Genomic DNA, 14484 nt, shown 5'->3' with positions numbered 1-14484 from the left:
TCCTTCCGCCCCAGGGGGCGGGGCGAGGGGACTAGATCCGTTCAGCAGTCGCCTCAGAGCGAGTGTGGGTGTGGAGAATTCGTGTTCCTGCTCCCTTCATTCTGCACAGGTGCGGAGTAATAGCTGGGGTTCCCGCAATAGCCCTTCCCCCTGACCCGGCTTGGAGCTGGAGCTGGAGCGGGTCAGTTTAGCATGGGTTAAACTGAACCACTGAGGAGGTGGAGGAGGGTGGACGGCCTGTGCCTCTGCCAGTAGACCCCCACTTCCACCAGCTGGATGTGCCCCTGGAAACATCAGCCCGTGGGGTAGTGTCTCAGTGGGCATTGCAAGTCCTACCCCCTTCTTCCTCCAGCCCCAGGTCCGCCCAGGACCCCCCACCGGGAGAGATGCAGGGGTGTATAGATTCACTGATACTATTCAGGGTTGAAAGGGACCTCGACCCCCCCCCCCCCCCCCCCCCCCCCCCCGCCCTGGGCAGGCAAAAGCAGCTGGGGTCAGATGATGGCATTTGCTGAGGGACTGTGGGGTCAGCGGTTGCATCTGTGAAATGGGTGTATAGACGGGATGAGGTGGTCTAGAGCTGAGTTCGGTAATATAGTCCAGCCCTTGCGAACCAGGAGGACTCATCGAAGGACAGAAATCACCTCAAAAAAATGAAAATCAATTGTGAAACAGCAGGGGTGTGCAAAGCAGGGCCTAGTCGATTTGGATTTGGCCCAAATCGGGGAACGCCGATTCAATTCTTTGATTCGGAGTGCTTTCCCTGATTTGATTAATCCGAATCTAAAGATTCAACGCTGATTTGGCGAATCGGTGATTTGGACATAGACATGGCTGATTTGATAGACACTAGGGTCGGAAGGGACCTCAACAGATCATGAAGAATTTGACCCGATTCAGTGGCTGAATCTCAGAATCCAAATTGAATTAGAGGACCCTTTAATCTCTCCAAATCAAGATGGGACCCTCCAAATGGATTCGAACATACAGACAGCTTTAAATGTTTTTTTCTACATACCTCGAGGTAGCAGGCAGCTCATGATTGCTGCGATGCTGGGGCGCATGGAGTGCCCCATGGGAGTGGGGGGGCCCCCACATGCTCAGCAGTGAACCGAAAGCCCCCCCGCATCGTCCCCAGCTCAGCAGTTGGTGCACCCTGCCGAGCCGTTGGGTGTGGGGGGCCCAGCACGCTCTCTGGTGAGACCAGAAGCACTTCTGGTCAGCTTCTGAGTCTGCTGCCAGGTGCACTGGGGAGCTCCCCGCGCTCCTGTGGGACGCTCCATGCGCCCCAGCACCTCAGCGTTCATGAGCCACCTGCTACCTAGAGGTATATAGAAAAAATATTTAAAGCTGTCTGTATGTCTGAATTCATTCAGAGGGTCCCAATTTGATTCAGAGACATTGCCCACGGGCAAATGTTTCCGTTCAACCACCAAATTGGGCCAAATTTCCTCTGAATTGAATGAATCAGGGACCAAAGCTTCACATGGCCCTACAAAACACCTGCCCATGCCGACTCATTTAGAGTTAGTCAGGCTGCAGCTTGCCTTTCTTGAGGAAACTGTAGTGAAATCAAGTTGGGCTGGCATTTGAAGTACAGTTATTATTCTGCATTCACTCCCTGTGTGGGGTAGTGGATTTGTGCATTTAGTGAACGGAGCTAAACCACGTGCAAGCGCTCCCCAGACAGAGCTATTCCACACAAGCCCTTCTGCATGAACACCTTTATTTGAAACTAAAAGACCCTTTGTGCAGAATAGCCTCCGTACTTTAAATTCTCACCCTGGCTGATTTCACAGTAGCTTCCCCTGTGCAGACAACCCTTTATACATGTGAGTAACTTTATGCACATGAACCTCATCGTGGAGCTGTCAGTATTTGCAGGATGCCTGCAAGGTGCTCAGAAATCCTCAGGAGACAGCCACAGCAATCAGTGTGCTCATTTTTAGATACGTTACGTTTATTGCAGGGTTTTCTTGTTTTATTCTGCATGCAGCAGCAACACAATTGCAAGGCAGAGGCGTACACAAAATTAAAATCAGTCCAGAGATTGAAAAAAAACAATTACATTTGCAGGGAGTTGGCCTGTGCTGGCCTCTACTCTTGCTCACTTCTTTGCATCTCTGATTGAATATTGTTTAATTGGTTTATTTATTCTGAGTTTAATTTACAGGGATGACTGTGTTAATTCAATTCCCACCTCTCCTGCTCCTTTTTGTGTAAGCTGGATGCCTCACACTGACAGTTATATAATAATCATAACAGCTCATTATCTTGGTCAGGCTAGGGCAGAGTTCAGGTTCACTGTGGTGATAAAGCAGGAGACATGCCATCTCAGCACACCTTGGGCACTTGTACATGGTGTGCAACAGGAAAGAAGCCAATAAGGAAGAGGCCTTTGCAGTGGTATAGATATGGACCATCTATAGCACAGGCATTTGCCACTTATCAAATGTGACTTTATACTTTCCCAAGTGACTGCTTATGGCAATGAATGCACGTGAGCCAAATGCTAATCTCCATCCCACTGATATCAATCCAAAGTAACCCCCTCAAAGAGAGTGAGGTTACTCCAGATTGATTTGTGCGACTCCATTCATAAGCTTACAGCTGTTTTCATGCTGCTTCTTCCCTTGGAACAGCTTCTCCATTCTTGCCTACTGTATGCCTTCTCTCACTGTCCCTGCTTTAATTCAGAGGGCCAAGTTTTTACATGCTGACTTGCCTCAACTCAACAGAGGTGTGCCAAAAGAGGCCTCATACTTCCAGGGAATCCTTCCCATTTTGTCTTGCCAGTAATGTCTCTAGATCTTCTTGTACTGTATTTCAGCATTTTCTGTGGGTGCATATATTGTATCAGGTGCACAGGTGTTCTTCTGGTCAGTTAAGTAGGTAATGAACAGTGACTAGAAGGTGTGTGTGTATAAAAACCTATATATATATATAACCTATATATATATATAAAAGACACATTTTTAACAAAAAAAATCATCATTTTCTCTTGCTTTTCAGCTTTTTGGCTCAGATCAAGTGTCTCAACCTCTTTGAGCATCTTTTTTGAGGTGCTGAGTCCTTTTGACTTATGGATTTCCATAGGTACTGGTGGGGCTGAGCACTGTGCAGAAACAGTCTCTGAGGGCTCTGTCCTGCAATCATGGAAGTCAATAGGACCACTCACACATGTGAAAGTTGTTCATGTGTGCAGAATTGGGCCTTTGTACTCTGAGTCAAACCATGTGCAGTGCAGAGCATCATCAATTCCCAGTGGTCTTGGTGGAGGATAGGAAGCATCCTTTTCAGAATCAGACCCTTTTCTGCCGAGTCCTTTTTTACATTTACATTGCTACATGAACCTTGTTTTAATAACAATACATAATTCATATGAATCGAATGTATGCTGAACTACAGTTATTAAAAAGCCACTTTAAAATTAAATATTTTTAAATGAACTTATTTTTCTTTGCAGAAAATGGCAACGTCCCCCAACAACAGCTTCACTGATGAAAAGAGGGATTCAGCCAAGGTATTTTAATGGCTTGAAATTATTATTTCCCCAATGTTGTTTAAAACAGTGATTTATTTCTAGAGGGGAAATAGCTGGGGGAAATCCCTCCATCCCTCAAACTGTTTGCATGCTGGCTGTAGGCATTCAATAACTTTCCAGCATAGACTACATCTATTTCCCTTCCTCTGTCTATTTTTCTGAGGCTTGCTTTACAGTTTGCTAAATATATGGTGACATGCTATTTATCTTGCTTTACAGCTTTGATACCTTTGCACAGTTTCCTCCCTTCACTTTAGAAATTCCACAAATAAATCACTGCCTGAGCAGAATTCCTTGGACGACTGAATGTGAACTGTCTTTGCTTACCAGTTTTTCTCCTTTCTTACATACACCCACTGTTTTATTTATTGTAGGGTTGCTTATGATCTGAGTTGTTTAGGGACTATTTCCCGCCCCTCCCCCCCCCAGTGAATGCTCTTTTATTTTTAGTTTCTCTAAATGTAAGGATTGCAAGAGATGTTAACTCCCTGCTATTTCCCTTGACTGAGGTCATGGGTTTGTCAAGTTGATGACAGTCTGTATGTTTGTGTTAAACAAAGAATGGGGATTTTCAAACATTTCAAGAATAAAATGTTGAGTTAAATGTTGGCTTTTGCAAGCTGGATTTTAAACATGGATTACAAGTTTCCATGGCTCCTGTTATTTACAGACATATATCCTGCTCTTTCCATCTAAGGAAACTTTCTCCCTGTTATTCATTTGGGATTCACTTTTGCTGAAGCTTGAGGTTTTCTATTTTGTTTAAGATGGTGACAGTTTAATTCAGACAGAGGTGTGTGCTGGAGTGAAACCAGTGGTTGGGGGTGGTTTTGCCCCCAACCCTATGGCTGAACAGGTCAGCTTCCTGTTTGGAACAAGAGCTCACAAGACAGTTGAGTACTTGCCTAGGTTGACTCCACTCTACAAAGTGTTGCCAGCAGAACTCTGAGCACATCTGAAAAAAAAGTGGTTGAAAAAATTGACAGGTTCCCACAGGGAGTTTTGTGTTTGCCTAAGAGTCATTTTCCTGGGGTACATCTACACTAGGGAACTTAGAAAAATTAATCTGCATTAATGCAAGGCCCAAATTGAAGGTAGGTTACCTAAAGTGCAGCCTACCCCTGTGCACACCATTATTTGGAATCAGAGGGCACTTAATTCAGTTTAGCTTCATTAATTTTAAAAGCCTCATAGAAATTACTATTTCTATATGCAAATAACTCTGCTGTAAGAAATAGGTGCCTAGTTTAAAAAACAAGACACAATAACTCCTCTCTGTGGTTAAGCACCCATTTTCTGACAGGGAGAAGGTAACCAGATTGGAAACTATCTTGGAAAAAGTACATTGTGGGAGGGACCATAGGGAATTATGGGAAAACGACATAAGTGCTCATAATCCCTTCGTGGTCTGCAGGTATCCTACAATGCACTGCAAAATAGCAGACAAGGCAGTGAGTGGCACAGGGGATGCTGGGATGCCTACTCATAGTGCTCTCTGCCTTTTGCTGCTGCAGCCACTTTCCGTGGGGACCTGCTGCTTGGCTAAGGCAGCTGAGTGTGTATGTGCTGTAGCAAAATGACAATGCTGGCAGTTCGTGTGTTACCTGTACCACTCCTACACTCCTTGTGTAAATGTGGCCTGAGCCACCTTTACACGGATAGAACTGTGTCCACACCAGGGCTTCTACCAAAAAACCAATTGCACCGAGATAGATCTATTAGTTTTGTGGAAGATCAGTCCCAGGGAACGTCTGACTGATGTCAGGCCCCAGCCGAGCTCCTCTGGCCAAGCATAGTGAAGGTCTAGCCCGTCGTTCAGAGTATGAGGAGAAATAGGGCTAAGGAAGACTGTCATACATTAAGTTGGGAACAGCTGTAATGAATCGCTTGACATTATTTTGGCAGGTAACCAAACTCCCTTTGTAGGTCAGGAATCTCTGTTCAGCCAAAGTCTCAGTTTTGTAGCTGTGGCTAAAAAACTCTTGTGGGCTTCCATAGTGCTTAGCTGATTACCGCAGAAAAAATACACACAGCATGGCAAAGCTTAGACAAAGGGCTGCTTAGTGTTTCTTGAGAAACCCACACAGAGCAGCATGTGCTATGACCGCTGCTCTTCTTTCTCTCTCCTCTGCTTGTGTGAGAGAAATGTGGGCAGGGCAGGAGTAGAAAGCACTTAACAGAGTAAGCTCACTTTCATGCCTCCTTTTATTGAAGGCACCTTTACCTGAGGAATTGTATTCTCCCACAGAAAAAAGTCTGAAGCGAATGCTGTACTCTGAGCTGAGGATGCCCGGCTGCCACTGAAGAAAGCACTTAAAGTAGTGGCCTTTGCTCTGGCTGCCAGGCTGCTCAGTAAACTAGTGTTGCTTTGGAGCCTCTATGAAATGTGCTCTGCACAGCTAGGAAGATAGAGCAGCTGCTATGATGCATGTGGCCTCCTCCCCTCCACTCAGATGGATTTGACACCCATGTAGCACAGCTGGTGACTGGAGTGGCATCCTACCTGACTGATGGTAGGAAGGAAGGAGAATTGGGTCATTCATCTGGCTGGGCTGAAATAGGAGGCAGGTAAATTTCACGTGGAGTTTTGTTCCCCCAGTTTGAAGAGGGTGCTCTTCTGTGCCCTAGTGACAGAGGCTCCAGAATGCCACAGAGGAATGTCAGGCTGGAATCCGGCAGCAAAGAAAGACCACAACAGTGGTTCTCAAGAAAGCAGAGACCCCAAAGTCAGGGGCTACAAGAAATTGAGAGAGGAGAGAAATTCCTCACGATTGATTAAAAGAACATAATCTGTGAGCCAGAAGCATGAGTACACCCAGAAGCAGCCAAGAGCTGATCTAGGTAGACTGAGCCCTCATCTCTCCACCCAAGATGGTCACTGATGTGAGTGAGTCCTTCTGTGCATGGCGATTCCCACCTTCAGTAACTTAGGAGAGCCAGACCTGTGGATGTACTTCCTATCCCACTCATGCTGGTGTCAGTCCCAAATAACTGTTGCACCTTGCATTTCCTCTCCTGCTGACAATCTGAGAAGCTGGCCTAGTGTGTAGGTAGCTGCCTCTATTTTGCCTCTGTGTGCGTGTATTTATTTGTTTTTATTCTCACCTCCTCCTTTCAGCTCTTCTATTAGTGAAAGCTGGCAGATTTTCAAGAGCGAGGCTGATGTTACGTAATGTTGCACCAAAAGGTATATGAATGCTTTGGGAGGAATTTGTGACTCAAGCCAGGTTTGGATCCCTGCGCCCTCTAAGTTCATTTGTACACTCTGGACATGCTGTCACGGGCTGGTTCTTTGCCCTGGAGTTTCCTGCTTTCCCAACACCCAGAGGAAATGCTCTCTCAGCTGACGTCTCTCAGAATTTGGTTTTTGCCTTTTATAGGATCAGGCTGACGAACATTTCAGACTAGTTCAAGCCAGGCTGCATCTACCTCCCGGGAGAGCAGAACACAAGCCTTGGGTCTCTACTCCAGTTGTTTGCTCTGTGAAGACAGGATTTCTTAAGCACACGGATCAAAAAGGTGAAATGTGGCCAATTTTCAGAAATGATTCAAGAAATTATGCTTGCAAATTCTGCTGCCTACATATCTGAACCTTGCAGCCATAATATTGAGGCTGGGTTCTGGTCAGCTCACATCAGGTGATCAAGAAACCAAATGGAAGCAATGTCTGGAGAGGAAGTCCCTTGGGGGATTTCTGAGCGACTCAGTGGTCTGCACTCTGAATCCATGTTCTGTCAGCTAGAAAGAGTCTGCTGTGACCCACTGGGTAGCACTACTCTGTACTGTAAGGTAGTTGCAGCCATTTCACCCCAAGATAATTTGATTTCAGTTGCTAGGCACGGTGCTGCTTCCTTCTTCCCTACAGTGTTCAATGGTGCTATATCCTTCTGAGGGACAAGCACTGAACTGGTTTGGTCCCATTTCAGATGGGCCAAACCTTTTGCTCAGCTTTTCCTCATATCTGCAGGGACACAGTGCCAAAACCCTGCCTGACAGAAATCCTGAACTGGCAGGTAAACATGACACCTAGTCCTCTTGTCATCTCTCAGCACTGTCATGAGCCCACCCCCAGTCTGCACACAGGCATGGCTTCCTGCTGAATGCAGTGGGAGCAGGACTGCCCTCCTCTGAAGGAGATTTAATAGGAAATTCTAGGCAAAAGTCTCAGCAAGCCTCCCAGCAAAGAACAGCTATTTCACCACAACCACTAATAAGAAAAGAACAAGATTGCCTACTTATACATAAATGCCTTTGCAAACAGTTTTAAGTATTATGTTTCCAATGAGTTATTTGTACTAGCAGCAGAGGGAAGGATGGTTTGTAAGAGACAAGGAAACCTTAACAGAGAAGTGCTTTGAGGTGTGTACTAAGAAGGTTTCATAATAGTTACATATAGGGTGGTGTGAAATTACTGTGGTGAGAGGGGCCCAGGGGAAAAGCTTGAACTGGTAGAATAAGGACTCTGCTTTAGGCCTTTAGGGCTGGATAGTTCTGCAAAATGTGTTTAACCTTGCAGGGGGAAAACACTTTCCCATCTCCTGTGCTGGACTGGCTGGATGATGCGCCCTGGTGTTGTGTCAACAGAAGCAAAGTACAATATGTTCCTGAAAGACAGAAAAAAATGCACTTTCTCTCTGGTCTGACAGGTCTGCTAATCTTCCCTTGCAAATCCACTTTGACCTTCATCATTCTGATAGGAGGGCTATGTCTACACTGAGATCCAGAAGTGTGATTGCAACTGATGGCCAGATGTTAGTTAGCTTTGGACTAGCTCTTGCAGATACTTGGAGCAGTCTGCCTATAGCAGCTCTGTGCAGTCAGGAAAGCAGTACTTTGTTGCTGGAGCATGTGTTGCAGCAGTTGCTTTGTTGTTGGTGCTAGTGCAGAGCTAACCCAGGTACGATTTGCCAGGCTGCAGTCTCATCTCTGGATTGCAGTGTCGATGACTCCTTGGCAGTCATGAGACCACTGTTAAGGAACAAGCCCTCACTCAGCCCACTTGCTCCCATTCTGTACACACTGCTTGCTGTGTTGGTGCAGCACCAGGAGTGCTCTCAGGAGTGCCCTCAGGGAGTGCCTCATTGTGGGGCTGTGTGTCCCTGGCACTCCTGGAGCAGCAACCATGTAGCCTGATTTCAGCATTTGGAGTGTGCAGTGTAAGAGTCAGTGCAGGGCCCTGTTTTGGGGCTCTTGGTCACTCCCCAGGAGAGACTGACTGATCTGTTTAATTTGCAAGTCTTCGGCTTTGTTCTTTTTGTGATATATCACAAATCTTTTGGTCAAAACACATGGTAAGTGTTGATCAAGTGCATCTGATGCATGCTGACAAGCACAACAGAAACAACATCTTTTCATCAACATGAAACAGGAGATTAGAGGTGGAATAGGATATTCAAAAAAACAAACCTGTGGGACAAAAAAAACAAGCTTTGTAGATAGTTATGGGAAGGATCCATTTAATCACTTTTTCACATTAATTAGGGTTCCTCCTCTTGGTACCCTTCAAGTTATCTTAACTTTTATTCTTAGTTATTTCAGTATTAAAAAATGTTTTACTTGTTTTCATGAATAATAGCCTGCATGTTGTTGCACAGTGGGTGAAAATTGCTCTGGTGTAGGGGGTTGAAACAAGGCCTTTGATTCAGTAGAACATAAGGAGTGCATAAACTATGGACTGGCCATCTGAATAATTAATTTCATCTAGAGTGCATGGAACACATTCAAGTTCTGTGTCAATGTGAATTCAGTGAGATGGTAACAGTTTTGGCCAATCTGTCTTTTCTACAAAAATAAGATTGTCCTATAGCTGGAGCGGCTTTTGTCTGAGGATCTCAGTAGCATCCAAATACAGTATATCACTACATCTCATCACTAAATTACAATTTTGCCATCAGCTTTTCTTTACTCACACACTCGCTAACCCAGTTGCTTAAGTCCAAATGTAGTTTTAGTTGAGATTTATTTTGGGTGGGTTTTATAGCTGTTACCAATGCTTGTGGAAGTGCAGAATTAAAACAGCAAACTGATCCTAAACAGAAAGTAGAATTGACTTGAGTTCATTGTCTTACTGAGGAAAATTAAAAGGGAACCACCAACATAAAAAGCGTAAAAGGAGCTCAAGCACTGCAGTCATTTCCACTCGAATCCTCAGTGCTGTTACTGGTACCAGAGCCGGTGACATCTTTAATATCTGGTTTTTACTTTTTCTTATCCTCTCTTATCAACTCTGTCTTTCATCACAGAATGTGGAGCCCAAATCACCTGAAGCTTACAGGGAATTGTTCTATGGTTCTCTCCCTTATTTCCCAGACTGTGCACTTAGATTTTAATGTATATTGTGGGGTCAGCTATGGCAAACAGATTCGTTTGGCATTTCCATCTAAATGCAGCCAGGTTTGTGGGCATTTTCAGCTCCTACGGTAATGCGTTCCAAATCCCTGGGTCAGCTGCTGGGATAGCCCAGTCCTGCACATCTCAGCTGAGTTGTCAGTACATTCCTACTTTTGTTTCCATGGATGATGGCTATTGTAGTGAAGCCTCATGATGAGGAGAGAGACATTCTGTGAGACATCCCAGTAACAGCTTTATGAGTCAAGGCTTGAACTGAGCTTACATTCTTTCTGCTCAGACCACCCTCAGTGACAGTCTGGGGCACATAGGAAATATTCAATCACCTACAGAACCCCCTCTGCACCAGTGCAGCATGACTAAGGTGCCATGGGTATTTAGGAAGAGTTTCGGGCTGGAGGAAGAATAGAGTTGGGGAGCAGCCACACTATAGAGGATGCTCCTCTGGGAACAGGAACTGATCCACATATAGTGATCCTGGTTGGACTGATGGCAGCTTGGCATATCCACCACTTGCTGTGCTTCTGGGAGGCACAGAAGGGCAATTTCTTGGGGTACTTGATTGGTGACTTTGAAAATTGACCCCTGAATCTCCAACAGCTTCCTTCTGGGATCATAGATTCATAGAAAAGGCAGGCTGGCAAGGCCCTCAGGAGTTCGTGTAATGCAGCCTCTGCTCAAGGCAGAATCATCCCTATCTAAACAACTTCACTCATGGGTTTGTCTAAACTGCTCTTGGAAACTTCCAAGGATGGAGATTCCACAACCTCTTTGTTCCAGCTCTGCTCCCGCCCCATAGGGATTTTGCAAGTGCCAATCTTGCTACTTGCCTAATGGTGACATCCTAGCCTCTTCAGGGGGTTGTTGGGTAGCCTTGTGGAGTATTCAGAATCAGCATGCCCTTTCCATTAACTGTCTTCCTGCATGAAGGGAAGCATCTGGGACCAGGCATGGGGCCTCTCAAGACTGTGATTTGTTATCATGCCACACCATTACACCTGGTTCGATCATGGGAATAGGCTAGAAATATGGAATGTTGAGCTCACTCACGTGATGATTTTAGCAAAAAATAGAAGCCAGCATGGCACTGAAAACACTGCACCAAATGTTGTATTTTATTTCTAATTCTGCAATCACTAAATTTAGAAGGGGAGAAATGGCATCATGGAAAACAAAAGATTCATTTACTTATGAGCAGTCAATAGGGGGGAGTGCTGTGTCCAGCTTTTCAACACAGCTGGATAATTTTATGATCATCAGTAACGTTTGGAGCTATAATGGTATGGACATAATTAAATTTTGTGCTTCGATGCATCATCCGATTGCCTGCTAGAAAGAATTCCCCCATGCATCTGACTCCTGTTCGCTGTACTCAGAATTGCACATGCTTGATATTTTTTATTCCACCTTCTTTGGATACATTTCATATCAGCCAATGCCACAAACCACACTATGGATTGTGTGTTAGGTCCTGAACAGCAACGTGTATACAGTCTGTGTTTGTTCTTTTCTATATGCAGACTCAGATAAATAAAATTATGCAGTATAAACCCACATGGTATAAAACAGCTTCCATCAGTTTAACTAATCTTGGAGCCTCTATGCAAAAGTAGTACCCACAGAAAACATGTTTAAAAAAAATCACTCCGTCACTTAAACCACTACAATGTGTGCAGGTCAAGTCTTACTCAAGCAAAACAAGAAAATATTTTGGACCTAAATGTAGAACTACTTTAAAAGCCATCAAAATGCCCATCAATGCCAGTTATGTTTATAAAAGCACTAAACTTTTGTAGGAAATCTCTAACTGGTAACTCGAGCAAACTATGGGAGCATTGGCATAGACAGTACAAAGATGTTGTCACTACCATGTTGTGCAGGTTTTGTCCAATGTAGGGAAATAAAGCTTTCTTTGCTTAATTGGGGTAGTTGAACTCACCTAATACAGTGGGTAAACTTCTGGCCTTCGTAAAGCCAATAGCTATTTTGCCGTCAATGTCAGTGGACCAAGGCTTCACTCACTGGCTTGACGTTCAAGTTAACAGAGTTTCTGTTGAGCAGAATTAATTCAGCTGAGTGAACTCAACTAAGGAAATACCATTTGTCCTTGTTGGTGCCTGCCTTAGCAAAGGTAGGGGACAATGTGTTTTACTCAAAACACTGCTGCTCTGTCCCCACTAGCACCTCCACCACTGCTGTTGCAGTGTTAGCAGGATGCTACACAACTTCCCAGAAGAATCGGTCCCACAGACCCCCTGTAGAATGGAATGGGCAGTTGCCAATGCCTGAAACACTTCAGCATGTTTCAGTAAAGTCTTTCCTTTCAAGAAGCCTCTCTCCCTTTTTAGTCAAGCTTCATTCACCAGAAAGGGAATCCACTGTGCCAGTCCAGCAAGCACATATAGAGCATGCTGCTTTCCCAGGCCAATAATTTGGCAGAACAAAAGAGAAGAGAGACATACTGCTACGTCAGGTGGAGAGGAGTAAGGAGAAATGCTTGGGGCATGGCTGCAGTACAGTTGCTCTTAGATGTCTTATAAAGAAGGGGGCGTTCCCTGACAGGAGGGGGAAGACATGCCTATAAAGGAGCCTCCTCACTGCCAGCTCCTGGTCCTTACACACTGGCATTCAGGTTTTGCCTACAGTTGCAAATTGTTTCAGGTTATGGTAAAGTGTGAATCAAAGTGCAAAAGCAATGCCCATATAACTCTAGGAAAGGAAAGCCTTTAGTAGCATTTTTCCTAGCCCCTTTTAGCAGGTGTTAATTGATTGTTAAGAGGTTTGTGAAGGCAGAAACGCCTGCCCCCTAAAATGCTTGTGTTTTAGCCTGACCCCTATCCTGCCGATGACATTAAATAACATGCATTACGTTAGTCCCTCTCTGGTTACAATTAAGCTCTTTATAGGATGTAATCTACCTCTCTGCAGCGGGCCAACACATGGATGTTGATTCTGTGTTGAGGATGTAAGTAGGATTTTAGTGGTCCAAAGGCCAGCTGGTAGTCCACCATACCAGAGAACCTCTCACCCTGTGTTGATTTCCCTCTTGCTGGAAAAGCCTGCCATTGTGCCATGAAAAGTTTTAAACTTTTCTTTAATTTCCAGCTCTTGCATGTTAGGTAAAAACTGCTTATCTGTATCTCTTCAACAGGAGATTTAGTTATCTATGAAGGTCAGAATTAGATGCCGTCATGTCAGCAGGATGCAACACACCTGCAGTGTCTTTCTGTGCAGCACTCTGCCCTCTTCTCATGGAACTTAATCCACATTTGTCACTTTTACCAGCCTCCCTTTAAGTGACTATGGTGTTATTTCCCCCCATAGTAGCATGTAGGTCACCAGACAGCCTTAGGGACCGACCTACCAGCTGACACACATCCTTCATTTTGAATCTGTGCATCAAGCTTTCTGGAGGGAATAAAAGTGCAGTTGCTACCAAGATTCCCTCCTTTTTGTAGGGCTGTAGTTTGATGGGGTTTTTTCCTAGCATAGTTCTGCTGCTGGTGTTATTTTTAAAAAATCCCAAATGGGGAAGGAAAAAAATAAACTTCGGCAAGGGTCCACCTCCCAGTTTGGAGTGAAGTTCAGTTGAAGTTTAATGGGCCCATGGTCTGTCATGGAAAAGTAAGTTATGTTTTCAGTTGGACTTTTCTCTTTTCCTTCATAGCTATAACTTAACTATCTCATAGTTGACATTAACAGTGATGAATCTATCAGGCTCATACGGGGCCTGTTGTTTGGTGCATGATGATTGCTGAATTAACTTGCTTCACAGCCATTCCATACAGAAGCACAGAGTCAGTCAATGCTTAAGAGAGTGATTTGGAATAAAATACAATGCAGGACATGCGGAACGTGCATTAAAGCTGGTACAAGATGACATAAATTTTGAGAGGGACAATGGGAAAGTAACTGGGCTGAAGAACAAACATGTCAGGGAGGGTTAGAGAGTTCTGTACAGTCTGTAAGTATAGTCCTAAAAGGACATGGTTTGCCAATTGAACAAATATGGAGAGGAACATAAAAAAAGGGACTTCCCAAACTACAGAAGTTCACACAAGGTCACAGCCCTCCTGTGTGATTGGCAGGTACTTCCCAGAGTACAGGTGAATAAATACATGTTTATCTATGTTACCATGCTCATTTTCACAAGTGACTTCTACCCTTTGGTGTCCCACTGTTTAGTTGTCCAGCTGGAAGCATCTACACTTGTTAGAAGTGTGGAACACAGTGTAGTCCAGGCACCCAAGAAAAATGGGGACAATAAACATTAGAGGCCCTTTTTTTTAAATTTGGACCACAGGGGACTTATTACTGGTTATGCGGTGAGTTGGTGAGAGAACCAGGAACAAAACGTATTCAAGTCAGCCGGCCCGGATGATCTCCATCCTAGAGTTCTAAAGGAACTGGCCGAGGTCATTGCAAGTCCCCTGGCACAACTTTATGAGCACTCGTGGTGCTCTGGTGAGGTACCGGAGGACTGGAAGGGGGCCAACGTGGTCCCTATCTTCAAAAAAGGCAGGAAGGAGGACCTGGGAAACTATAGGCCGGTTAGTCTTACCTCGATCCTAGGCAAGCTGTTCGAGAAAATT

At 44.8% G+C, this 14484-nt stretch overlaps 1 protein-coding gene across 1 annotated transcript in view; it reads left to right on the top strand.

Moving 5' to 3' along the window:
- Positions 1–15: 15 nt before the first annotated feature.
- Positions 16–14484, top strand: part of CCDC63 (coiled-coil domain containing 63) — a 45710-nt gene continuing 31241 nt past the window's right edge. Inside the window, exons 1-2 of the mRNA XM_090063233.1 lie at positions 16–109; positions 3467–3523. The gene's annotated coding sequence lies outside the window, so the exon portion shown is untranslated. The remainder of the gene's footprint in view (positions 110–3466; positions 3524–14484) is intronic.

Source organism: Crocodylus siamensis, chromosome 9 (assembly GCF_052110815.1).
Source record: "Crocodylus siamensis isolate JL-2025a chromosome 9, ASM5211081v1, whole genome shotgun sequence".
Classification (NCBI taxonomy): domain Eukaryota; kingdom Metazoa; phylum Chordata; order Crocodylia; family Crocodylidae; genus Crocodylus; species Crocodylus siamensis.
The sequence above is the reverse complement of the archived record's forward strand: the minus strand, read 5'-3'. Positions and strand labels throughout refer to the sequence as shown.